The sequence below is a fragment of the Macaca thibetana genome, chromosome 3, assembly GCF_024542745.1.
Source record: "Macaca thibetana thibetana isolate TM-01 chromosome 3, ASM2454274v1, whole genome shotgun sequence".
NCBI classification, from domain to species: Eukaryota; Metazoa; Chordata; class Mammalia; order Primates; family Cercopithecidae; genus Macaca; species Macaca thibetana.
The window spans coordinates 71,669,202-71,681,824 of NC_065580.1; the positions used below are offsets into that span (position 1 = coordinate 71,669,202).

General features: G+C 40.2%; 1 protein-coding gene across 6 annotated transcripts in view; it reads left to right on the forward strand.

Annotated features, from left to right (window-relative positions):
• ANKIB1 (ankyrin repeat and IBR domain containing 1) overlaps nt 1-12,623 on the forward strand; it is a 154,859-nt gene that overhangs the window by 8,196 nt on the left and 134,040 nt on the right. For 3 of the 6 annotated variants that reach the window (XM_050782835.1, XM_050782834.1, XM_050782832.1), the window contains exon 2: nt 12,440-12,617. The exons of the other annotated variants lie outside the window; for them this stretch is intronic. The gene's annotated coding sequence lies outside the window, so the exon portion shown is untranslated. The remainder of the gene's footprint in view (nt 1-12,439; nt 12,618-12,623) is intronic. 6 annotated transcript variants of the gene reach the window in all.

Below are 12,623 nucleotides of genomic sequence, written 5' to 3' on the forward strand. Positions count from 1 at the left end.
TGTCTTGCCGGAGAACCGAGATACCCCAGCTAACAGCAAGCACCAACCAGCAGGTGTGAAAGTGGGTTATCTAGCACCTAGTAGCCCAGCTGACCCTTTAGCTGAACACATAGGAACCAGAGATGAAAACAGCAGAGAAACTGCTAGCCAACCCACAGAGTTGTGAAAAATAACATACTGTTTTGAGATACTAAGTTTGGGATGGTTTGTTCTGTAACAGTAGATACCTGAAACCTTAACTGTGTTCATTTTGGACATACGGATTGTCTCTAGTATTCTATTATGAATAATATGTAATTAATATCTTTGTGCATAGTATATGCCAATTTAATTTTAATACTTAATGCTAAATTATTTTTCAGAAATATTGACACAATTTGTATTGTCACCATTAATGTCTGAGAGTAATTATTTCCTCTATCAACTGACTGTCACTGAATGCTTTTCTTTTATAATAAAATGAGTTTTTAAAAAAAGTGTCCTGTGGTGCATTTCCCTAACTACTCATGAGGCTAGCCATCTTTCAATGTATTTGTTGGGCATTTTGATTTTCAGTTCTGTGAATTGCTTATTCATATCTTTACTCATTTTTTCCTGTTGGATTTTTTTCCCTTACTAATATGTTGGTGTTCTTCGATATCCTTATTATGGATATCATCCTTTAACTTAATTTACAAATAAGTTTTGTTAGTTTGCTTTTGTTTTAGTTTATGGTATCACTTACTGTAAATTTTTCTTTTGTCATTTCACGTAATCATTGATATGGTTTGGCTATGTCCCCACCCAAATCTCATCTTAAATTCCCACATGTTGTAGGAGGGACCCAGTGGGAGGTAATTGAATCATAGCATGGGGGCAGGTCTTTCCTGTGCTGTTCTCGTGATAGTGAATAAGTTGCACAAGATCTGATGGTTTTAGAAAGGGGAGTTTTCCTTCACAAGCTCTCTTCTCTTTGCCTGCTGCCATCCATGTAAGATGTGACTTGCTCCTTCTTGCCTTCTGCCATGATTGTGAGGCCCCAGCCATGTGGAACTGTAGGTCAATTAAATCTCCTTTTCTTCCCTGTCTTGGGTATGTCTTTATCACCAGCGTGAAAACGGACTAATACAATCATCTATATCCGTCTTTTTAAGACTTTTTGATGTTCCTGTCTTGAGAATCTCTCTCTCCTCTCTAGGTTAAACGAACTTTTTCCTAAACTTTCTTCTAACTTTCTCATCAAATAGGAATCATGTTCAGCAGCCACAGAAATCCAAAAAAGGGTCGTATAAATAAACAAGGGGGATTATTTTCCTCAAGTAATGAGAAATTAAAGGTAGACTGTCCAGAGCTGGTATAGTGGTTCCACAGTGCTATCAGGAATGCAGGTTCATTTGTCTTTCTGTTTAGTCATCCAGGCTTGTCACCTCGTGGTCTTCAAATGGCATTCCAGACTGAGCAGTAGTTTCTTTATATTCTTTTGCTATCCGTGGCTCTGCTTGTTTTAACTGAGAATCATATCCAGTTTGGTGACTGTAACTTCTGGGGATGGGGCCAAGATAAAGCAGCTCCCTTCCCTCCCCCAGAATAACAAGTTCTTATGAAATATTTTTTTTCTGTTCTTTGAAAAAAATAGTGCTGATTTTGCTTTCTGTGCCATAATAAATGTGTCTTCAGGATAAAGCCCCGGAATTTTTTTTCTTTAACCTATTGGGCTGTCATGTTTTAAAGTTATTTATAAGCAAACAGGGAAATAAACGTGACTACATTCTCAAATTGGAAATGTTGGGAACATGGGACATCAGCATTATGTTCAATAAGTAATATTTATTCAGGGTGTTCTGTGTGTCAGTAACTATGTTAAACAATGGGTATAAAAACTGAATATGGTATGATCCTCATCCTCAAAGAGTTTACCAGATAACTCAGGAAGCAGATAAACATTTAATTATAGTTTTAGATGGTGAGTTGAGTGTAGTATCAAGTTATGGAGGAAGGACTTTGAAGTTAGTTGAGGGATGGGGAGCTATTATCATGGAACTTGATAGCGAAAACAACTTTTAAGCTGATACTTGAAGGACTAGTAGGAGTTACCCTTTTCAGGAGGAGCTAGTAGGGAGGAGGAAGCAAATTCCACGTGCTTTAGTAGTTTAGTGGGCGAAACTGAGTTATAAGTCATAGGCTGTGAAGAGATGAATGCTGGTCTTAGCAGGGACTTTTCATTACAGCTGGGAACCTTAAGAAGGTTTTAAAATGGAATTGGACAAGATCAGATTTGCCTTTTTTTAATTTTTAAAAATTATTATACTTTAAGTTCTAGGGTACATGTGCACAACGTGCAGGTTTGTTACATATGTATACATGTGCCATGTTGGTGTGCTGCACCCATAAACTCGTCATTTACATTAGGTATATCTCCTAATGCTATCCCTCCCTCCGTCCCCTCCCCACAATAGGCCCCGGTGTGTGATGTTCCTCTTCCTGTGTCCAAGTGACCTCATTGTTCCAATTCCCATCTATGAGTGAGAACATGCAGTGTTTGGTTTTCTGTTCTTGCGATAGTTCGCTGAGAATGATGGTTTCCAGCTGCATCCATGTCCCTACAAAGGACACAAATTCATCCTTTTTTATGACTGCATAATATTCCATGGTGTATATGTGCCACATTTTCTTAATCCAGTCTGTCACTGATGGACATTTGGGTTGATTCCAAGTCTTTGCTATTGTGAATAGTGCTGCAATAAACATACGTGTACATGTGTTTTTTTGGCAGCATGATTTACAATCCTTTGGGTATATCCCCAGTAATGGGATGGCTGGGTCAAATGGTATTTCTAGTTCTAGATCCTTGAGGAATTGCCACACTGTTTTCCACAATGGTTGAACTAATTTACAGTCCCACCAACAGTGTAAAAGTGTTCCTATTTCTCCACATCCTCTCCAGCACCTGTTGTTTCCTGATTTTTTAATGATTGCCATTCTAACTGGTGTGAGATGGTATCTCATTGTGGTTTTGATTTGCTTTTCTCTGATGGCCAGTGATGATGAGCAGTTTTTCATGTGTCTAATGGCTGTATGAATGTCTTCTTTTGAGAACTGTCTGTTCATATACTTTGCCCACTTTTTGATGGGGTTGTTTGTTTTTTTCTTGTAAATTTGTTTGAGTTCTCTGTAGGTTCTGGATATTAGCCCTTTGTCAGATGAGTAGATTGCAAAAATGTTCTCCCATTCTGTAGGTTGCCTGTTCACTCTGATGGTATTTTCTTTTGCTGTGCAGAAGCTCGTTAGTTTAATTAGATCCCATTTGTCAGTTTTGGCTTTTGTTGCCGTTGCTTTTGGTGTTTTAGACGTGAAGTCCTTGCCCATGCCTATGTCCTGAATGGTATTACCTAGGTTTTCTTCTAGGGTTTTTATGGTTTTAGGTCTAACATTTAAGTCACTAACCCATCTTGAATTAATTTTCGTATAAGGAGTAAGGAAAGGATCCAGTTTCAGCTTTCTACTTATGGCTACCTAGTTTTCCCAGCACCATTTATTAAATAGGGAATCCTTTCCCCATTTTTTGTTTTTGTCAGGTTTGTCAAAGATCAGATGGCTGTAGATGTGTGGTATTATTTCTGAGGGCTCTGTTCTGTCCATTGGTCTATATCTCTGTTTTGGTACCATATGCTGTTTTGGTTACTGTATCCTTGTAGTATAGTTTGAAGTCAGGTAGCGTGATGCCTCTAGCTTTGTTCTTTGGCTTAGAATTGTCTTGGCAATGCAGGGTCTTTTTTGGTTCCATATGAACTTTAAAGCAGTTTTTTCCAATTCTGTGAAGAAAGTCATTGGTAGCTTAATGGGAGCACTGAATCTATAAATAACCTTGGGCAGTATGGCCATTTTCACGATACTGATTCTTCCTGTCCATGAGCATGGTATGTTCTTCCATTTTTTTGTGTCCTCTTTTATTTCACTGAGCAGTGGTTTGTAGTTTTCCTTGAAGAGGTCCTTTACAGCCCTTGTAAGTTGGATTCCCAGGTATTTTATTCTCTTTGAAGCTATTGTGAATGGGAGCTCATTCATGATTTGGCTCTCTGTTTGTCTGTTACCGGTGTATAAGAATGCTTGTGATTTTTGCCCATTAATTTTGTATCCTGAGACTTTGCTGATGTTGCTTATCAGCTTAAGGAGATTTTGGGCTGAGACAATGGGGTTTTCTAAATATACAATCATGTCATCTGCAAAGAGGGACAATTTGACTTCTTCTTTTCCTAACTGAATACCCTTGATTTCTTTCTCTTGCCTGATTGCCCTAGCCAGAACTTCCAACACTATGTTGAATAGGAGTGGTGAGAGAGGGCATCCCTGTCTTGTGCCAGTTTTCAAAGGGATTGCTTCCAGTTTTTGCCCATTCAGTATGATATTGGCTGTGGGTCTGTCATAAATAGCTCTTATGATTTTGAGATACATTCCATCAATACCGAATTTATTGAGAGTTTTTAGCATGAAGGGCTGTTGAATTTTGTCAAAGGCCTTTTCTGCATCTATTGAGATAATCATGTGGTTTTTGTCTTTGGTTCTGTTTATATACTGGATTACATTTATTGATTTGTGTATGTTGAACCAGCCTTGCCTCCCAGGGATGAAGCCCACTTGATTATGGTGGATAAGCTTTTTGATGTGCTGCTGGTTTTGGTTTGCCAGTATTTTATTGAGGATTTTTGCATCGATGTTCATCAGGGATGTTGGTCTAAAATTCTCTTTTTTTTGTTGTGTCTCTGCCAGGTTTTGGTATCAGGATGATGCTGGCCTCCTAAAATGAGCTAGGGAGGATTCCCTTTTTTTCTATTGATTGGAATATTTTCAGAAGGAATGGTACCAGCTCCTGCTTGTACCTCTGGTAGAATTCGGCTGTGAATCCGTCTGGTCCTGGATCTTTTTTGGTTGCTAGGCTATTAATTATTGCCTCAATTTCAGAGCCTGCTATTGGTCTATTCAGGGATTCAACTTCTTCCTGGTTTAGTCTTGGGAGAGTGTAAGTGTCCAGGAAATTATCCATTTCTTCTAGATTTTCTAGTTTATTTGCGTAGAGGTGTTTATAGTATTCTCTATAAATACTGGTAAATGATGGTAGTTTATATTTCTGTGGGGTCAGTGGTGATACCCCCTTTATCATTTTTTATTGCGTCTGTTTGATTCTTCTCTCTTTTCTTCTTTATTAGTCTTGCTAGCGGTCTATCAATTTTGTTGATCTTTTCAAAAAACCAGCTTCTGGATTCATTGATATTTTTGGAGGGTTTTTTGTGTCTCTATCTCCTTCAGTTCTGCTCTGATCTTAGTTATTTCTTGCCTTCTGCTACCTTTTGAATGTATTTGTTCTTGCTTCTCTAGTTCTTTTAATTGTGATATTAGGGTGTCAATTTTAGATCTTTCCTGCTTTCTCTTGTGGGCATTTAGTGCTATAAATTTCCCTCTACACACTGCTTTAAATGTGTCCCAGAGATTCTGGTGTGTTGTATCTTTGTTCTCATTGGTTTCAAAGAACATCTTTATTTCTGCCTTCATTTCGTTATGTACCCAGTAGTCATTCAGGAGCAGGTTATTCAGTTTCCATGTAGTTGAGCGGTTTTGATTGAGTTTCTTAGTCCTGAGTTCTCGTTTGATTGCACTGTGGTCTGAGAGACAGTTTGGTATAATTTCTGTTCTTGTACATTTGCTAAGAAGTGCTTTACTTCCAACTATGTGGTCAATTTTGGAATAAGTGTGATGTGGTGCTGAGAAGAATGTATATTCTGTTGATTTGGGGTGGAGAGTTCTATAGATGTCTATTAGGTCCGCTTGGTGCAGAGATGAGTTCAATTCCTGGATATCCTTGTTAACTTTCTGTCTCGTTGATCTGTCTGATGTTGACAGTGGGGTGTTGAAGTCTCCCATTATTATTGTATGGGAGTCTAAGTCTCTTTGTAAGTCTCTAAGGACTTACTTTATGAATCTGGGTGCTCCTGTATTGGGTGCATATATATTTAGGATAGTTAGCTCTTCCTGATGAATTGATCCCTTTACCATTATGTAATGGCCTTCTTTGTCTCTTTTGATCTTTGATGGTTTCAAGTCTGTTTTATCAGAGACTAGGATTGCAACCCCTGCTTTTTTTTTGTTTTTCATTTTCTTGGTAGATCTTCCTCCATCCCTTTATTTTGAGCCTATGTGTGTCTCTGCATGTGAGATGGGTCTCCTGAATACAACAAACTGATGGGTCTTGACTCTTTATCCAATTTGCCAGTCTGTGTCTTTTAATTGGACCGTTTAGTCCATTTATATTTAAGGTTAATATTGTTATGTGTGAACTTGATCCTGTCATTATGATGTTAGCTGGTTATTTTGCTCGTTAGTTGATGTAGTTTCTTCCTAGCATCGATGGACTTTACATTTTGGCATGTTTTTGCAATGGCTAGTACCGGTTATTCCTTTCCACGTTTATTGCTTCCTTCAGGATCTCTTGTAGGGCAGGCCTGGTGGTGACCAAATCTCTCAGCATTTGCTTGTCTGTAAAGGATTTTATTTCTCCTTCACTTGTGAAACTTAGTTTGGCTGGATATGAAATTCTGGGTTGAAAATTCTTTTCTTTAAGAATGTTGAATATTGGCCCCCACTCTCTTCTGGCTTGTAGAGTTTCTGCCAAGAGATCTGCTATTAGTCTGATGGGCTTCTCTTTGTGTGTAACCTGACCTTTCTCTCTGGCTGCCCTTAACATTTTTTCCTTCATTTCAACTTTGGTGAATCTGACAATTATGTGTCTTGGAGTTGCTCTTCTCGAGGAGTATTTTTGTGGCGTTCTCTGTATTTCCTGAATTTGAATGTTGGCCTACCTTACTAGGTTGGGGAAGTTCTCCTGGATGATATCCTGCAGGGTGTTTTCCAACTTGGTTCCATTTTCCCCGTCACTTTCCAGGCACACCAATCAGACGTAGATTTGGTCTTTTCACATAATCCCATATTTCTTGGAGGCTTTGTTCATTTCTTTTTACTCTTTTTTCTCTACAGTTCTTGCTTCATTTCGTTCATTTGATCTTAAATTGCTGATACTCTTTCTTCCAGTTGATCGAGTCGGTTACTGAAGCTTGTGCATTTGTCAGGTAGTTCCCGTGTCATGGTTTTCATCTCTATCAGTTCTTTTAAGGTCTTCTCTGCATTGAATTATTCTAGTTATCCATTCATCCATTCTTTTTTCAAGGTTTTTAGTTTCTTTGTGCTGGTTACGTAGTTCCTCCTTTAGCTCTGAGAAGTTTGATCAACTGAAGCCTTCTTCTTTCAGTTTGTCCAAGTCTTTCTCCGTCCAGCTTTGTTCTATTGCTGGCGATGAGCTGCGTTCCTTTCTAGGGGGAGATGCGCTCTGATTTTTTGAATTTCCAGCTTTCTGCACTGCTTTTTCCCCATCTTTGTGGTTTTATCTGTCTTTGGTCTTTGATGATGGTGACATACTGATGGGGTTTTGGTGTGGGTGTCCTTTCTGTTTGTTAGTTTTCCTTCCAACAGTCAGGACCCTCAGCTGCAGGTCTGTTGGAGTTTGCTTGAGGTCCACTCCAGACCCTGTTTGCCTGGGTATCAGCAGCAGAGGCTGCAGAAGATAGAATATTGCTGAACAGCGAGTGTTGCTGTCTGATTCTTGCTCTGGAAGCTTCGTCTCAGGGTGTACCCAGCCGTGTGAGGTGTGATGTGTCGGTCTTCACCTAGTGGAGGATGTCTCCCAGTTAGGCTACTCAGGGGTCAGGGACCCACTTGAGCAGTCAGTCTGTCTGTTCTCAGATCTCAACTTCCATGCTAGGAGAGCCACTGCTCTCTTCAAAGTTGTCAGACAGGGACTTTTACATCTGCAGAGGTTTCTGCTGCTTTTTGTTTAGCTATGCCCTGTCCCCAGAGGTGGAATCTATAGAGGCAGGCAGGCCTCCTTGAGCTGCAGTGGGCTCTACCCAATTCAAGCTTCCTGGCGGCTTTGTTTATCTACTTAAGCCTCAGCAATGGCGGGCGCCCCTCCCCCAGCCTTGCTGCCGCCTTGCAGTTAGATCTCTGACTGCTGTGCTAGCAATGAAGGAGGCTCCGTGGGCTTGGGACCCTCCGGGCCAGTTGTGGGATATAGTCTCCTGGTGTGCAGTTTGCTAAGACCCTTGGTAAAGCACAGTATTAGGGTGGGAGTTACCCGATTTTCCAGGTGTTGTGTGTCTCAATTTCCCTTGGCTAGGAAAAGGAATTCCCTTCCCCCTTGCGTTTCCCAGTGAGGCGATGCATCACCCTGCTTCAACTCTCGCTGGTCAGGCTGCACCCACGGACCAGCATCGACTGTCCAACACACCCCAGTGAGATGAACCCGGTACCTCAGTTGAAAATGCAGAAATCACCCATCTTCTGTGTCGCTCACACTGGGAGCTGGAGGCTCAAGCTGTTCCTATTTGGCCATCTTGGGTGCCACTTCCAGATTTGCCTTTTAATAAAGTTAATTTGGTTATAGTAGGGAAAATTCAGTTGGGGGTGGGATCTGGAAGCAAGGGCTGCCTATTAAGGAGTTTATCTAATATGTTAAAATCTATTCCAGTAGTAGTCAAATATCTGTTGAGCACCTGTGTAAATATAAGGTGGGGGAATACAGAGGTATGTAAAACATATAATTCCTATTTTCAAGGAGTTTGTACTTTAAAATAACCGAGAACTTGGTAACAACAATATGAGGCAGTATACTAATGTTATGGCTTCTATCTTATAAAATGAGAGCAGATAAAGCTAAAATTAAGACTTGAAGCCAAAAGATCTTCACGGCTACAAAGCCCATATTCTTTCCAGGTATGCTACACTGCTTCCCATGTCGCTTATTACCACTTGATTTATTACCTGTATGTTACCTCAGAACACTTGTGACATAAGATTAGAGTACAATTAAAATGATTTTCAACTTGGAATACCAAGTATCATATGATCTCCACTCTGGCTTTCTCCAGGTGGTTTCTGTTGGATGGAATATAACCAGAAAAATAAATGTTGGTTAGAAAAATTGTCACAAGTGGCTGGCCAGGCTCTGTGGCTCACACCTGTAATCCCAGCACTTTGGGAGGCCGAGGCGTGTGGATCACCTGAGGTCAAGAATTCGAGACCAGCCTGGCCAACATAGTGAACCCCTGTCTCTACTAAAAATACAAAAATTAGCCGGACATGGTGGTGCGTGCCTGTAATTCTAGCTACTCAGGAGTCTGAGACAGGAGAATTGCTTGAACCTGAGAGGTGGAGGTTGCAGTGAGTCGAGAAGATAGCCCCACTGCAGTCCAGCCTGGGAGACAGAGTGAGACTCTGTCTCAAAAAAAAAGAAAAAAGAAAAGAAAAATTGTTACAATGAAGAAGTTGTTATGAACAATCTTGAGATTAGTTTCTGTGAAACTTAGTATTGAACTGATAGGACAGTGGGGGACAAGATGTGTTATGTCATTAGATAACTAGATAGCATACTTATTAATGTTAAGGTTCTTCTTTCTATAAGTAGAGCAAGGAATGAAAAAAGGGCATGCACTTTTGCCAGTAAATAAAGAATTGGTGGTTTTTGATTATGTATTTGCTTTTATTTCCAGAAAGCAATTGTACAAATAAAGATTATTCTAGCCAGATGCTGTGGCTCACACCTGTAATCCCAACACTTTGGGAAGCTGAGGTGGGTGGATCACCTGAGATTGGGAGTTCAAGACCAGCCCGACCAATATGGAGAAATCCCGTCTCCAGTAAAAATACAAAAATAGTTGGACGTGGTGGCACATGCCTGTAATCCTGGCTACTCAGGCTGAGGCAGGATAATCACTTGAACCTGGGAGGTGGAGGTTGCCGTGAGTAGAGATCGTGCCATTGTGCTCCAGCCTGGGCAACAAGAGCAAAACTCTGTCAGAATACATAAGATAGGATAGGATAGGACAGGACAGGACAGGACAGGACAGGACAGGACAGGACAGGACAGGACATCTGTCTTTCAACCATTCTAACTCTTAAATCTGTTAAACCAACTATTGAGACTCAGGCCTTACAAAGATGGCTAATTTATTCTTTGATCTCTTTCTATTTCTGTAAGACGTGTGTTTGCCTTGTGGTGACATTTTCTTACCTGTATGTTGATGTATTTGAGTAATCTTCTGAGAGTCTTTCTTGCTCTGAAATGTGACTTGACATGATATCTACAGAATTACTTAAAAAATTAGGATGTGATATTCTGATTGGAAAAACATTACTTATAAAATAGGAAGAGGTAGAAAGGAAGGATAAAGGTTGGGCTGATAATTTGGTATTACAGGATGAGGAGAAACAGGAAAACTCAGAGGGGATACTTATCTTTTAACTACTCAAAAACTCTGAATGTGGATTAAACGTCAGACGCATAAGGCAAGAGAAAATGAAAAATAATAAGGTTCCAATTCAGGGGTTTTATAGTCTAGTAGTCTTTTCTACTGATAATCCTTGAGAGAATTGAGTGTTAATGTGCTAAGCCAGAGGTTCTCAAAGTTAATGTGTATCACACGCACTTGGAATGCTTGTTAAAATGCACATTGCTGGGCCTCACCCCCCAAGTTTCTAATTCAGTAAGTCTGAATGAGGTCTGAGAGTTCATTTCGGACAAGTTCCCAAGTGCTGTTGCTAATTGCTGTTGTCTGTTGTATGAAATTATTTTGTTTCTCTTCTATGCCTTAAAATGGTACTGGTTATATGCAATCATTGGAAAAATTTTAGAAATCATTCCTCAAATCATTTTTCTGTATTCTGTGCTTTAGATGAGAAACACTGATGGAGAAACTTAGATAATTTTTTTTAATTGATGAAATTAATTATAATTCCAAACCTCAGCTCATAAGAGAAGGTAAAAACAAAATTGAATAGACATAGAAAAATTAATCTGGCAGCCATTTGCAGGATGGACTGGAATGGGAAAAGACAGAGTGTAGGTTCTCTCATCCATCTACTATCTAGATTATGATTTAAATAATCATAAAAGAGATCTCTCCATCTGGAATTTTTGGCCCTTAGATGGAAGTAGCATCAACCACACATCAAAGGCCAGGTTTTTTGTTTGTTTTTTGGAGTTTTCATTTTTTGAGACAGAGTCTTGTTTTATTACCCAGGTTGGAGTACAGTGGTACGATCTTGCCTCACTGCAACTTCTGGCTCCCAGGCTCCTCTGATCCTCCGGTCTCAGCCTCCTGAGTAGCTGGGACCACAGATGCTTGCCACCACATCTGGCTAATTTTTGTGTATTTTTGGTGGAGATGGGTTTTGCCATGTTGCCCAGGCTGGTCTTGGACTCCTGAGCTCAAGCGAGCCACCTGCCTCAGCCTTCCAAAGTGCTGGGATTACAGGCGTGAGCCGCTGCACCTGGCCAAGGACCAGTTTTAAATATAGCACATGCCATAATGTCCATGTGCTAGGTCGTAACCTAAAAGTTGTATAGTATTTGCCTTTCTCCATGGTTCTTACCACCTTCCTTATCAATACTCCTTACTTCTTGTTGTAGTTTCTGTATACTTCTGTCTCCCTAATTGGATTTCTGGCTTTTTTTTGTATTCGATTTGATATCTGTATATTAAATAATTTATGATTTCGAAGTCTAGATGGGCAGGATGAAAATCTCTGCATTTTAAATCTGGAAAAATATATAAGGAAATTATCAGGGGATTTATATCTTTGTAAATTTTTTATACAGCAATTTAATACCATGTATACATTGTCAACTTCCAAGTCGTATCTCTAACCCAGATCTCACATTTCAGCTTCAGACTAGTATATCCTTTTGCCTACCTAGTATCTAATAAGCTTCTCAAATGTAACTTGTTCAAATATAAGCATATTGTACCCCACATGCTCAAACCTCACCTCCCGCAGTCTTCCTCTCTCAGTAGTGGTAACCCCTTGCTTCCAGGTGCTCATGCCAGGACCTTGGAGTCATTCTTATTTTTGCCTTCTCTCTCACTTCTGCTTCCAATCTGTCAGTAGATTTTTTGGTTCTTACCTTCAGAGTACATCAATAATCCGACTTAAGAATTCACCACCATCACTGCTACCTCCTGCCTTTAAGCTACCATCACCTTGTACATGGATTGGTGCAGCTGCTTCCTAAATGATCTGCTTCTAGCCTTTCTTCTCACCCCCATTAGTCTTCTTAACAGACAGCTAGGCTGGTTCTGTTAAATGTAAGTCTGGTCATTTCACTTCTCTGCTAAAAACCTTCCAATGACTTCCCCTTTTACCGGGAATGAAAGGGTAGTGATTTACAGTGACCTTCAAGACCTTACCTAAACAGTTGCCTGCCCCTATTACTTCTCTAGAGTTCATATCCTACTAGTTTCTTCCTTACTCTCTATGCTACAGTAACACTGGCCTCCTTTTTGTTCCTTGAACACTTAGGGTATGGTCCTGTGTATGCACTGGCTATTTCCTCTATCTGGAATATTCTTTCCCCTAGATACCACATGGCTCACTACATCACCTTCTTTAGCTCGTTGATGAAACATCGCTTTGGGCTTGGTCGGTGGCTCACCTGTAATCACAACACTTTGGGAGGCTGAAGCAGGAGAATTCACTTGAGTCCAGGAATTCAAGACTAGCCTGGGCAACGTGGTGAGACCTCCCCTCTACAAAAGGTAAAC